Below are 15,249 nucleotides of genomic sequence, written 5' to 3' on the forward strand. Positions count from 1 at the left end.
AGGAGGGCGATAAAGAACCTAGTGGAGTGGTGTAGCGACAACAATCTCTCCCTCATTGCCAGCAAAACTAAAGAGCGGGAAATTGACTTCAGGAAGCAAAATACTGTACACACCCCTGTCAGCATCAACGGGGCCGAGGTGGAGATGGTTAGCAGTTTCAAATTCCTAGGGGTGCACATCTCCAAATATCTGTCCTGGTCCACCCACGTCGATGCTATCACCAAGAAAGCACAACAGCGCCTATACTTCCTCAGGAAACTAAGGAAATTCGGCATGTCCACATTGACTCTTACCAACTTTTACAGATGCACCATAGAAAGCATCCTATCAGGCTGCATCACAGCCTGGTATGGCAACTGCTCGGCCCAGGACCGCAAGAAACTTCAGAGAGTCGTGAACACCGCCCAGTCCATCACACGAACCTGCCTCCCATCCATTGACTCCATCTACACCTCCCGCTGCCTGGGGAAAGCGGGCAGTATAATCAAACATCCCTCCCACCCGGCTTACTCACTCTTCCAACTTCTTCCATCGGGCAGGAGATACAGAAGTCTGAGAACTCGCACGAACAGACTCAAAAACAGCTTCTTCCCCGCTGTCACCAGACTCCTAAATGACCCTCTTATGGACTGACTTGTAAGCCTGCTTGTGACACGAACAAAGATTATTATTATTAATGCATCTCAGCCCTGATATAAATGTAACTTCAGCATCTCAAGGAAAGTTTGTCTTGAAGCCTGGCGGATCTACATTACAGTCTTAGCTACATGCCACCTCCCCCCCCCCCCCCCGGCCCCCCGCCCCGGCCACCCCCACCCCCACCCCCGCGCCACCCCGCACTACACTCTTCCCTCAGGTAAATCACTTGACGAAAGTTCTCACGAACAAATCTCAGTTCTTAAGGAGCTGAAATCAACATCCTCGTTTCCAAAGGTCACCACCCTGAAAGGTGAGCTCTGATTCGCTGCCCGCAGCACTGCCTGACCTGCTGACCGTTTGTGTTTGTGTGTTTTGATTTCTCAGGGATTTATGGGTTAGTCTAGGTATTGACCCCAGTCGCGGTAAATTGCTTGCTGGGGAATACACAGGATGGCCACCTACACAGACTTAAAATACACCGCACCACTTGATCATTTTATATATGTTGAACTGCCGTCCTAGATTTATCTGCCATCAAAGTCACAGCAGCACGAGGACAAAGGGTGGATACACGGATTTTACTCCGTTCCCCCTCCCCCATTATTCTATCCCAAGCAAAGACGCCAATGGGTCCACGTGGTGTGTAAGCTCCACTTGAGCCTCCTCCCAGAGTCTACTTCACCTCCGATTAATTTCTCCCTCATGTACGTGTCCAGGTGCCGCTCAAATAGCATCGATGCCGGTCACCTCAATCACTTCCTGTGGTGGCTAGTTTCACATTCTCATTGGACCATAAGACTAGGAGCAGAAGTAGGCCAATCGGCCCATCACGTCTGAACCGCCATTCAGTCTGCGCATTCGCTTTGTAACTTTAAGGATGGGATAATCAATTTTTTTTTAGAGAATCTTCGTTCTAGTTCTTTTCCATACCCAAGTGTGTGATTATTTCTTGGCCGATTTGGCTGGTTTGGTGACCAGGGATGTCCTCACTCGCTCCCTTACAGCATCGCCTATCCAGAAGCAACTTGTCAATAGCTTGATCTGGAGTGCTGCTTTGTAAGGATGCGCGGCGTGGGTCTTACAGAAAGGGGAGACCAAATAGCTTTGAAATGTCGGCTTGGCGGAGAATGGAAAGGATCAGGAAAAGGGACAACTGGCCAAGTGCTGTGGAGAGTGAATATGCAAAGACATTTGATGAACGTAATTAGGAACAGGCAGAGTCTGGGTGGGGCTCATCGTAAGAGGAAATGGATGTGCAAGAGACATCAGGATTCCAAGGAAAAAGAGGATGGGGAAGGCAGAGAATATCGGTGTTGGATGGCTTGAAAGCTGAAGGAAGCTACTGCAAATGAAAAGACTGGTACAGGACAGAGAGACATGGACAGACTATGAGCCAAGGATCTGCTTTCCAGCACAGCCGACTTGATGATGATCGGAGGTCACCCTTCAGCCATCGTTTTTCAAGGACAAAGGCTCTAACATTTTCAGTCCTTTCCAAAACTTGCAGCCATATTGATTAGGGCAAGACAAAGGAATGAGCAGATAAAGGGAAACAACAGTTGTTACCAATGGAAAGAAATGCGTATTCTAGAACAGTGTTTGGAGGAACTAGGACAGCGACAGTGAGAGAACGTGCCAGGTGCTATGATACTGAACCAAACAAAGTACAAGTTTCTCTGAGAAAAAAAGCACCATAATATACAAGACATAACCTTTGGTCTTAGATACGTTGGTAGCACTCTGGTCTCCGAGTTAGAAGGTCAAGGCTTTAAGCACCACTCCAGGATATGAGTTGATGATCTTGACCAGTGGTTCTCAACCATTTTTGGTTGACCCCGTGGCAGAGTCAGGATAGATTCGTAATCCCAGACCTCGCCAAACTGCAAGAACTCCTAATGTGAAAGTGCTCCATATAAGGTGTGTTTTTAAAAAAATAATTCATGGCATATGGGCCTCGCTGGCTAGGCCAGCATTTATTGCCCATCCCTAATTGCCCTTGAGGAGGTAATGATGACCTGTCTTCTTGAACCGCTGCAGCTGGTGTACACCCACAGTGCTGTTAGGGAGTTGCGGGATTGTGACCCAGTGACAGTGAAAGAACGGCTTTGGTGAGTGGCTTGGAGGGGAACTTCTCGGTGGTGGTGTTACCAGGCATCGGCTGCCCTTGTCCCTCTAGATGGTAGCGGTCATGGATTTGGAAGGTGCTGTGTAAGGAAGCCCTGGTGAGTACCTGCAGTGCACCTTGTAGATGGTACACACAGCTGCCACTGTTCATTGGTGGTGGAGGGTTTGAATGTTTGTGGAAGGGGGAGCAATCAAGCGGGCTGCTTTATCCTGGATGGTGTCAAGCTTCTTGAATGTTGTTGGAGCTGCGCTCATCCAGGCAAGTTGAGGATTTAAAAAACAATTGTTCATAGGATGTTGTTGGAGCTGGGCCGGCATTTATTGCCCTTCCCTCAGGGCATTTAAGAATCAACCTCATTGTTGTGGATTTGGAGTCACATGTAGGCCAGACCAGATAAGAACAACAGATTTCCTTCCCTAAAGGAATTTTGCGAACCAGGTGGGTTTTTATGACAATCAACAATGGTTTCATGGTCACCTTTTTAGAATTTTTATACCAGATATTTTAAAATTTAATCCAAATGTCACCATCTGCCATGGTGGGATTTGAACCGGGGTCCCCGGAGCTTGACTCCTTTGTCGCTGGATTACTAGTCCAGCGACAATACCATGATGCCACCGCCTCCCCATCACAATCCTGACTTGTGCTTTGTAGATGGTTGGCATGATTCAGGGAAGCAGAAGGTGTTAGGAAAACAAAGGTAGTTTTAAGGGATTTATATTTGTATGGGTAGACATTGGAAATAAGGTACTGTTTTAGATGAGTTTAATTTAATGTTTCTGTGCCTGGAAGGGACCTACAGCTAAATTCATGCTGGAAAAAGGTGTTTGTATGTGTGGGGGTTGGTTTCAGTTCCAGCTGGATTCTATTGTGCTTAGAGAGGCTATGGTGCGGAGAATAAATTGAAGTAGAGTGTTGCTTAGCAACAGGGGGCCACTTCCCGGAAAGAAGGCTTTCCTTTGTTCTTAGTTTTGTTTAACAGAAAGCCACAGCAGTTGGAGCCAGGTCACTGAGGAACGAACAGCTTTTGATTCTGCCAGGAGAAGCTGCACAAAACAAAGGAATTGAAATGTGTCCTAAGTTTCCTAAAAAACAAGTTATAGTTCAGATAACCGGGGAACTGGGGCATAAGAGTTTCTTAAGAAGGCTGAAGTTAAACAGAACAGAGGAAACAGAAACAAGAACAGATCACTTTCCAGTAAAGTCACAGAGAGTTGAAAAAGCATTGGGTCAAGAGAGGCCAGAAAGATATCTGCAGTGGTGCTAAATGAGACATTACTGCAGGTTGTGAGATATTACTTGAAAGAATTGAGTAAATCAGTGGCTGGATCTCAGAATCTGTATAGCAACGTTTAAGGCAAAGAAATCCTGAAAGGAGTTGGTGTAAAATCCTGGGCTGTATTCATTGGTAAAAGTGGAGCAGAAACTTTGGAAAATGTGGACTGGATTTCGGAATGCAAACTGCTAACCCAAAGCATAATTATGAGAGACGATTTTAAAGAGTATTTTGGAGACTAGGGTTTGGAAATTCTTACCTGGGGGGGTTCTGAGGGGGCATATCCGCAGACATTCACCTGCGGAGTGTGTATTTGACCACAGGCATTTGTGTGCGTCAAAGAGACTGTACACGGCAGCATAGTGGGGGAGGCACGGTAGCACAGTGGGTAGCACAGTTGATTCACAGTACCAGGGTCTCGGGTTCGATTCCCGGCCTGGGTCACTGTCTGTGCGGAGTCTGTACGTTCTCCCCGTGTGCGTGGGTTTCCTCCGGATGCTCCGGTTTCCTCCAACAAGCCCCGAAAGACATGTTTGTTAAGTGAATTGGACATTCTGAATTCTTACTTTCTGTACCCGAACAGGCCCCAGAACGTGGCGACTAGGGGATTTTCACAGTAACTTCATTGCAGGGTTAATGTAAGCCGACTTGTGAGACTAATAAAGATTATTATTATTGTGTGTTAGTGAGACCATTGTAGCTTCACATATACTTTATCTTAAATTATTGTCAATCTTAAAAACCTGTGCATATTTGGTAAACTAAGGGGGGAGTAAAGGAGTACCGTAGTATAATCAAATTTTTCATGTTTAATAATTGTTTTTTCTCATTGTTAAAACTAATGAGCAATCTTTTCCTCCACATTTTATAAACAAATGTCAAAGGTAGGGTCTTTTGAGCCAGGGTTCGCTTCTGGGATTTTCCCAGTTAGAACATCAGCTGGGATTACGGCAGAGGTGAGTTACTCGTCACAAAAATTTTAGCCTGTAGCCTGCTCTTGTAGCCACAATATTTATATGGCTTGTCCAGTTCGGTTTCCAGTCAACGGTAACCCTCAGATGTTATAGTGGGGGTTTCGGCAATAGTAATGCCACTGAATGTCAAGGAGCGATGGTTAGATACTCTCTTGTCAGGGATGGTCATTGCCTGGCACTTCTCAGCCCGAGCCCGGATATTGTCCAGGTCTTGCTGCATTTGAACTAGGACTGCTTCATTATCTGAGGAGTTGCGAATGGTGCTGAACATTGTGCAGTCATCCGCAAATATCCCCACTTCTGACCTTATGAAGAACAGGAGGGCATTGATGAAGCAGCTGAAGATGGTTGTTTGGGCCTTGGACACTACCCTGAAGAACTCCTGCAGTGATATCCTGGAACTGAGCTGAATGAGCTCCAACAACCACAACCATCTTCCTTTGTGCCGGGTATGACTCCAAGGAGCAGAGATTCCCCCCTGAATCTCATTGACTCCATTTTCACATGGACTCTCTGATGCGGTTTGAATAATACCTTTAAGAATTCAGGCAAAGGACGTGTGTGTGTTTCTCACTGCACAGTTTGTCTACTGTTGTCAGTAGCCCCGAGAGAGCAGTCCATGAGCAGTGGGAGGGCAGAGCATGGAGAACCCAGGAGCCTGGTGAAAGTAGAGTATGGAACCCAGAGAGAGCAGAGTACCCTCCAGTTTAAGAACCACTGATTTACACTGGCACCTCGGCATTGTACCGGGGGAGTGCTGCCTTGTTGCTGGGGCCATTCTTTACATGGCACACATTAACCTGAAGCTGTACTCTCCAGTTTGGGCGGAAGTTAAAGATTCGAAGAGGAGACACTCCCAGGGTCATGGTCAATAATCATTCTTCAACTAAAAAAACATCAGTACCAGTTTCATTGTTCCTTCAATTAATTCGCTGTTTGTGGATCCAAATTGATTGCCAAAAAAAGGTGACTGTATTTCAAAACACGTATTTTGGAATATCCTGAGGACATAAAGAGATGTGCTCTTTGTTTTCAGATGTGGTTACTTGCCACTTGTGCTGTCTTGCCCACGTCAAAGCTATCTGCCCTCGATGCTATGGTACATTGCAATGTTACTCATTGAGTATGCAAGACATCCCACACACACTTGTGGTATCAGAGCTGTAGACTAGTAGTCAGCTTCAGGACAGACACTCCGCGGCCCTCCTTACGACTCAAGTCAAGGAACAAGGATGCATTCCTTCTGAAACAATTAAACTACCAATTATATCTGTCTTCACAAACGAACAAAGACAAAAGGATAATAGCTTTAAATCATATATATATATTTTTTTAATTTCCCTCAGGGATGTGGACATCACTGACAAGGGAATATTCATTAAAACCGCTGGATGCCCTGTAGTCAACTGAATCGAGTCAACTGAAAAGTTTGGGATTGGAGACACTTGAAATTCAGACAGGCTGTGTGTGGCGGGATCACTTTCCTGAAGGGCCTTAATGAACCAGTTGGGTGTGCCAAAGATAATCCTGTAGCTTTCTGGAGCATATTCTGACGCTGGTCCATAGATTGCCAGAATGATTGAAGGCAGTTGCACCACTTGCCAAGGTGAAAATGAAATGAAAATCGCTTATTGTCACAAGTAGGCTTCAATGAAGTTACTGTGAAAAGCCCCAAGTCGCCACATTCCGGCACCTGTTCGGGGAGGCTGGTACAGGAATTGAACCGTGCTGCTGGCCTGCCTTGGTCTGCTTTAAAAGCCAGCGATTTAACCCAGTGAGCTAAACCAGCCCCTGTGGGATTCGAACTCACATATTTTGTGGTTGTGAGTCAGCACTGTAAAGATGGAGCAGAACCGCTTAATATCTGCCGCAACATTGCTTCAGCCCCAAACTAAAATTGCCCCCCCCACCCCATAATTACTGCGTCAGAGTCTTACGTCTCCCGTACGAGTTGTCCTGTTGTTTCTAGGAGTGAGCTCCCTAATTAACTGCTAGATTTGAGGGAGACTGTGTTCAATGAGTCCATGCCCATGACACACTTGGTTAAAGTGACTCCAATACATCTCACACTCGCCTCCTGCAACTGACAAAAGAAAGGGTGGCATGGTGGTTACCCCACAGTGCCAGGGACCCGGGTTCAATTCCAGGTGGCTGTCTGTGCGGAGTCTGCACGTTCTCCCTGTGCCTGCGTGGCTTTCCTCCGGGTGCTCCGGTTTCCTGCCACAGTCCAAAGGTGTGCAGGTTACGTGGATTGACCATGCTAAATTGCTCCATAGTGTCCAAAGGTTAGGTGGGGTTACGGGGATAGGGCGGGGGAGTCGGCCTGGGTGGAGTGCTCTGTCACAGCATAAGTGCAAAGTCGATGGGACGAATGGACTCCTTCTGCACTGTGGAGATTCTCTTTTTTTTAGGTTAGATTACTCAATTCTTTTTCTACCAATTGAGGGACAATTTAGTGTGGCCAATTCGCCTACCTTGCACATCTTTCTGGATTGTGGGGGTGAGACCCACGCAGATACGGGGAGAATGTGCAAACTCCACACGGACAGCGACCCAGGGCCAGGATCGAACCCGGGTCCTCGGTACCGTGAGGCAGCAGTGCTAACCACTGTGCCACCGTGCCAGCCTGCACTGTAGGGATTCGAGGAAAGTTTCACTCTATCGGTCTGAGACATATTCAATTTCCAAAGCAACTTCATTGTCTGCCTCACTGTCCTATCTCTCTCTCTCCTCCTGCCTCAGCACGCCCTGAACCTTTTGCTATTACTATTTTCTCATGCCAAGAGTATAACGGAAAGCGTCCACTTTGAGAAGATGAATGATTAAAAAAATAGTTGGACCGTGCCCCTTCCCAATGCTGCAACAACCAACAAACATCAAAGGCCAAACAATATAGACGGCAAGCATCTGGTCTCCTCTGGACCTCACCATCATTGTGGCGCCTTCAACCCTCTCTGCCCTGTGCTCTGGAGCACCTCCCGGAACCGGTCTACCTGTGTCACATCTTCTCAGTAACATGTCTGTTAATCTGTCTGTTATGATGTGCCATCCCCCTCTCCATTTGGCCATGCTAAATACAATTGAAAGTTTAAAAAAAATAAATTTGAAGTACCCAATTTTTTTTCTGGTTAAGGGGCTATTTAGCGTGGTCAATCCACCTAACCTGCACATCTTTGGGTTGTGAGGCCTATGCAGACACGGGGAGAATGTGCAAACTCCACACGGACAGTGACCCAGAGCCGGGATTGAACCTAGGACTTCGGGCGCCGTGAGGCAGCAGGGCTAACCCACTGCGCCACCGTGCTGCCAGAGAAACGGTATAATAATGAGCGCTGAAATTTCTCTGCATTTTTGCACTTTAGTGGGGGTTGGCCGGGTTCAGGAATGCAAGCGTTAACTACACCATTGGCAGCCCCATGCTTTCAGCTCTCTGGGCTCTAAGCTGCGGAACACCTTCCCCAAACCTCTCCACCTACCTCCCTTTCGTCCTTTAAGATGCTGCCTCAAACCCCACCTCTTTCACCTTTAGGTCACCTGTCCGAACATGCCCTTACTTTGCTTGGTGCCAATATCTTATTGACAGGCGTACTGGGGAAGCATTGTGACATTTCAGTGCATTAAAGGTGCTATTTAAATGCAAGTTGTTTCTGTTGTTGAGTGAAGTTCTGTTTAGTACAGCTCCCAATTCTGCCAATCTCAAAACAGCTACTCACCAGCCACACTGTCCTTTCCTTTCTCTGAGCAGCACACGGTGCTGCAATGTGGCCACTCACATGCTTTAGACCTTGTAGAGGGTGGCACAGTGGTTAGCACTGCTGCCTCACAGCGCCAGGGACCCGGCATCGATTCCGACCTCTCTAGGTGGAGTCTGCACGTTCTCCCCGTGTCTGCGTGTGTTTCCTCCGGGTGCTCCGGTTTCCTCCCGCAGTCCAATGATGTGCAGATTAAATGGACAGGCCATGCTAAAATTGCCACTTTGTGTCTAAAAATGTTAGGTGGGGTTACTGGGATGCAACAGGCGGGGGGGGGGGGGGCCTGGGTAGGGTTCACTTTCAGAGGGTCTGTGCAGACTCGATGGGCCGAATGTCCTCCTTCTGCACGGGGGGGGGGGGGGGGGGGGGAGATTCTATGAAGCCCAGACAGTGGGAAACCTGTTTCACGTGCGTTTTGTCAGAGATCATTCTGTAGTTTCGGCCATGACTCATCGAGGAACACCCTTGCCTCACGCCAGAAGGTTGTGGGTTCAAGGCTGCCACTCTAGTGCAGTATTGCGGGAGTGCGGCACTGCCAAGGATGCCCGCCTTCAGATGCAACTTTAAGCTGAGGCCCCATCTGGCCTCTCAGGTGAACGGAAACCGATCCAGGGCACTATGGTGAGGAAGAGGTTCTGATTCTCACCAGGGTCCTGACAAATATTTATTCCCGTTACCAGGAGGACGCGGGCAAATCAGCTGATCGTCATCGCTTTGCTGTTTGGGGGGACCTTGCTCTCTACCGATAGACTGCTACATTTCATTCCTTGTCAGAGTGAATACTTTCAAAGTATTCCAGCAGCTGTGAATCACTTGATGCCCCCTGAGGTTGTGAAAGGCACCATCTCTTTCTGTTCCTAAATGCTCTGGGCTCTCGATGATAGGATCATGTTGAAACGAAAAACTCTACCCAACTCCAATGCTCCTGGGATCTGACACCATAAACAATTGAATTCTCATGTGCCCGGGAGATGGAAAGGAATGTCTGAAGCTGAGGAGGCGGAAACTAAGAATGAATCCCATATCCACTCAGGAATTTTCAGGTCATTGCAAAAACGGGAAGAAGTATTTGTGCTTCCGTGTTAAGTCCGACTGTTAATAGTCCTACACAAGCAATCCCTTCTATAAACTGCGCGCGTATCCAAGTCAGGGGGCTCCTCCGCCTTTAAGGTATTTCAGATGAGGAGAGTTACGGCTAGGTTTCCATGGTAATGTCTTTTCACACAATAGGCTCATTACTGGGAACCAGGCTTCGGGCTGACACGAAAGGCCAAAGGTCGATGACCTTCTCAAGCTGCACTCTCCCCCACACCACCACCCCACGCTGACCCAAACCTGCCACTCTTCCTCGGTCAGTCATCCAACTCATAGAAGCTGCGAAACAAATTTCAAAAGCGAGGAGGAAGACATTGAGACCTGAAACGTGCATTTACGTTTGCATTCATCACAAAGCACCTGGAACCCATGACACCAGCGACAGGAAGGGAGGGAAAGGCCCTTGACAATAGGAGAGGGGGAAGTGGAGGGGGGTGGGGGGGAGAGGCAGAGGGGGGACACTGTAAATATCATCATACCTCAGCGACAATCCAAAATATTTGCTCACACACTTCCCATATTGTGATGTTATCTCAACTTAGATTCTCTGGTGCCGAATGGTCAGGTTTCTATAATTATCTTTATTATTGTCACAAGTAGGTTTACATTAACACTGCAATGAAGTTACTGTAAAAATCCCCTAGTCGCCACACTCCGGCGCCTGTTCGGGTACACAGAGGGAGAATTCAGAATGTCCAATTCACCCAACAAGCACGTCTTTTGGACTTGTGGGAGGAAACCGGAGCACCCGGAGGAAACCCACGCAGAAAAGGGGAGAACGTGCAGACTCCGCACAGACAGTGACCCAAGCCGGGAATCGAACCTGGGACCCTGGGGCGGTGTGAAGCAACAGTGCTGACCACACTTGTTCTAGGGAGGAGATGCTCTGGCTGATTTCGCAAATCAGCTCTTGGTCTGTAACATTGTGGGTAGCAGATGAGGAACGTATCAGCCATGATAGAATGGCGGAGCAGCCTCGACGGGCCGAATGGCCTAATTTTGCTCCTATATCTTATGAATCTTACGAACAATGCGGTCTGTTGGAGCTTACTGTGCATAAATTAGCTGCTGTGTTTACAACATGACAACAGTGACTACACTTCAAAAAAAAATACACCATTTTTAAAAGATTTAAAGATATTAAAAATAAAAATAATTGAAATTTAAAAAATGCGTATTTGAGACGTTGGGTGATTGCGGGAGGCACAATGCAAACGCAAGCAACTCTCAGCTTTATTTCAAGCAATCAGGTATTTGAACCTTGTTGAAACAAAGCTTCCACCTGCTGCCGTACTTCAGTTGCGTGATTCAAATTAATGAATCTTTCTGAGGAAAACCCAGACACTGGAACAGGTGGAGCCCGCGATAAAGGGAGGTTAGACGGTGCAGGGAGTGACCCTGCCTGCCAGGGGCATTGTGACTTTACATTGCATTTCCCTCCCCCATCCCGCATGTTCTGTGCAGTCATTAGAGAGAATGGAAGCAAAACCGCTTTGAGTAGTTTACAGGGCCCACTTTGCGCGGCTTAACGGCCTCCCTCTTGCTCCTCTGACATCCTTTCAGTGTTTTGACAACAGATCCCACCCGTGCGGCACCCTCTGAGGAGCACTTATCTTTCCCACAGAGGCATCGCCTGACATTTAACGATTTCCACAACCTGCACATTTCCCATCGAGTTCCCTGCAGCACCAAGTGTACCCGCCCTGACGCAGACTACCTGCCATTTGTCCAAAAATAATACATTCAATGCAACGTGCCCTCGTGAAAAGATATTTAAAAAACCCGGAGAGGCAGAGCTGAACACACTTTGAAATTAATGTACCACAGGTTTAGATCCCGCTCTCCCCCTCACTCCTGCCAACCCCGCCCCCCGATATGTTTTCTTACTTCAATTTTATAAATGCAAAGACTTACCCACCTATTGTGCCAGCCGCCACCTCAAGACGGCCCCAAAGTGCATTGGCGCGCACACCGGGGATAACCCACCCGTCCTTCTGGAAAACCGGGACCTGACAGACTACCTGAGAGGGCAGATGGGACCTCAGTTTGACATGTCGCCACATCGCTAACTCCTTCAGTACTGCACTGCCCTGGCAAGGTCAGCCTCCGACATTGTGTCAAGCCTCTGAGATGGGACTTTAAACCCACAACCTCCTGGAAGGGGGGGGGGGGGGGCGAGAGTCACTAAACCCCCTCATCGCGGTGTTCTTTAGGTTGCTGAATTCAAATGACTGAATTATTTACTTTAAGTAAGTAAAGCAGCCACAGTCCCAGATGACCACAGGCTGCTTTCCCCTTTGAGGGAGGGAGCTGGCCGGTGGTGATTTAACCTGAGGGTCACCACACCTCAGGCGAGGGGCAAGGTAGAGCAGACGGGGCTGTGATGAATGGTTACTGGACACTTAACACCATGTAGGTGATGCCCCTTTAAGACCAGGTTTGGAACCCTGGGGGACTCCGCCTCCGGCTCCGCCCACCAGGGAGCCGTATATAAGGTGGCGCCCTGTAGGCGGCACTCAGTAAGCACACGTCTCGGCAGCAGGCTAATTCTCTGCTTATTAAAGCCTTCATTTACCATTCCCCACTCTCGTGTCGTTATTGAGGGTACTACAGGGGCCTTCGTGAATAACCTCAGCCGGTACGGGGGATTGAACCCGCGTTGCTGGCCTCGCTCTGCATCACGAACCAACTGTCCAGACGACTGAGTTAAACCGGCCCCCTTCTCAGTAGGAGGCGGAGACTGGATGCTTTTCGTAACTTGCATGAACACACATTAAACTTTCACAGATCTGAACGCTGAATGTGAAGGGGCTTAAAAAAGTAATGCAGTATTGGGAATGTTTCACACATTCATTCTGGCCATCATACCAAAGGACCTATACAAGTGCCCAGAAAGCAGCAACAAAGGGATCCCAGCTGTAAAGAAACAAAACCGCCAAGGAGGAAAGTCAGGAAGGCTATGTATCATATACTTTGGGTAATAGGTTATGGGGGGTGGAAGGGAGGCAGATTTGAGGTTACTATCGGATCAGCCAGGATCTTATTAAATGGTGAGGCCGGCTCGAGGGGCTGAATGGCTATTTCTGCTCCTTGTTCATATTTAAGCATGGAGTTAAGTCAGTGTTATAACCTGCCTGCTTACCATTGGCTGGGGACTAATGACAATCCCACAAGCCTGTGGGAGTATGAGCTCCCCCAATGAGGGGGGCGGAGGAACCATTAGTAAACTCCAAGTATAAATAAAGCTGGCCAGTTTGGAACCAGCAGGAAGGAGTAAGCAGCAAGCGAAGTTGCTGCTGTTGTGTATATATATGTTATTGTAAATAAATGTTATTTCTTTGTATCCTTGAAACTCGTGCTGGATTCTTCGTGGCCCTCACAAAAGTCAGGTAAGCAGGGTCGGAGAGCACCGATTTAAATTAGTTAGATGTAAACTGGAGAGACATTTGGGTGAACTCTGGGCCGTTGGAAAAGTGAAGAGTTTCACCATTCTGCTGTGTTTACGTTTTCTCACCTCTTTCATCTTCTTGGTGCGCCTCAAGGTTAAGCATGTTAGTGCTGGAGAACTTCCAGATCATCCCATTCCTGGCATCCAGTGTTTGCATGAAACATAGAATTTACAGTGCAGAAGGAGGCCATTCAGCCCATTGAGTCTGCGCTGGCCCTTGGAAAGAGCACCCTACCTGAGACCCTGCCTCCACCCTATTCCCACACCTCCAACCTATCCCCGTCACCCCACCTAACCCAACCCTTTTGGACACTGAGGGCAATTTAGCATAGCCAATCCACCTAACATTCCGAGGTCAAGACATGAAAAGGAGAGTGAAGTGAATAGTGCCCTCTACATTGCCCCCCAGCCCTGTACGTGAAGGCCTGATACACAATCTCCGACCACCAGGTGGCAGAGTGAACTCACCAAATGAACTTGTGCTTGGGGAGTTGGGAGTAAGTCGTGTTGGAGGATAGACGTATTTTGCAGTAGCTATATAATAGTTATTTAGTGTTCGTAGTTTATTCTTTTATTTATCTGAGTTATCTCTATCACGCGGTTGTGCCATAATAAATTATTTAAACGAGACGTTCTGTCGTTCATCATTCATACCGGCCAGTCGACAAGAGCATGGCAGAGGCCAGAAAACGCTGGAAATGCCCAGGCACCATTTGTGGAAGGAAGGTCATGTCATTTCAAAACAAAGTCTCACAGCGAGAGAAGCCAACACTTGCTCCCTCAGTTTGAGCTGGGTTCTAACCCAGGTAATAAACCAGCGTTTAATCCGTATAAACGTACCGGCCATGACCTTCTCTCCGGACTGGAGAGCTGGAAAAATCTTCAATCATAGCCTTGTCCCCATGAGACACGAGACAGCGGCGGTGGAGTCTGTACCTCTCCACCCTCCCTGACATCAGTGGCTCTTTTAAAGACATCGCAATCTTGACAGCATTCATACTTAGATCCAGGAAAATGGATCTGAATCCGAGCCAAACTACAGCTGTACCCGGCGCACCATGAGAGTCGCATATGCCAGCCCTCAGGTCAAAGTGCTGAGAGACTTTGTCGATGTGGGTCCAACCACACTCTCATTCTGAGTCAGTGAATCCTGCGGGACGGAAGAGGCCTTCACTCATCTCCGCTCATATTCTCTGCCAGAATATAGTGGGCAGGGAGAAAGGAGTTCAGACTGTTGGATTTCTGAAATCAAAGTGCTGAAACCATATTGTCCAACTTGTTTGTGATGAATCGACTGCTCTGCCTGGTCTCTGTTACAATGGAACCAGCCCACGGATACCAGGTCCGATCAGGACATTACAAAGCAGTCAGGAAGGGCGGCAAGGAGGCGCAGTGGTTAGCACTCCTGCCTCACGGCGCCAAGGACCTGGATTTGGTCCTGGCCCCGAGTCACTGTCCATGTGGAGTTTGCACATTCCCATTGTGTCCGCATGGGTCTCGCCCCCACAACCTAAAGATGTGCAGGGTAGGCGGATTGGCCACACTAAATTGCCTCTTAGTTGGAAAAAAAATGAATTGGGGACTCTAAATTTATGTTAAAAAGTACAAAGCAGTCAGGAGGTAGAACTACCAAAACACACAATGCAACACAGTCCTGCGAGTCACACCGTCAGTTGGTTTACTCCTGTCAACCCTCCCTCCAACGTAAAATTCAAGTTTGCTTTTCTGCTTTAATCGTAACGAGTATTCCTCAAAGATACCAAGGTCTTCAGTGAAGAGTCATTCTGATGGGGCGAGGGGGAGGAATCAAAGTAAGATTCTCCAGCTGTTGCACTGGGGTTTAATAAAACTGGAATAAAAAGGGAATGGGGGAAAATAGCTCTTTTCTGTATGTTTCACTGCTATGTAAAATAGGGCATTAAACCCACCGGGAAATCAAT

The 15,249-nt window shown here is 47.9% G+C and overlaps 1 protein-coding gene across 2 annotated transcripts in view; it reads right to left on the reverse strand.

Moving 5' to 3' along the window:
• nxn (nucleoredoxin) overlaps positions 1-15,249 on the reverse strand; it is a 267,836-nt gene that overhangs the window by 139,115 nt on the left and 113,472 nt on the right. The window lies entirely within an intron of this gene.

Source organism: Scyliorhinus torazame, chromosome 12, assembly GCF_047496885.1.
Source record: "Scyliorhinus torazame isolate Kashiwa2021f chromosome 12, sScyTor2.1, whole genome shotgun sequence".
NCBI lineage: Eukaryota > Metazoa > Chordata > Chondrichthyes > Carcharhiniformes > Scyliorhinidae > Scyliorhinus > Scyliorhinus torazame.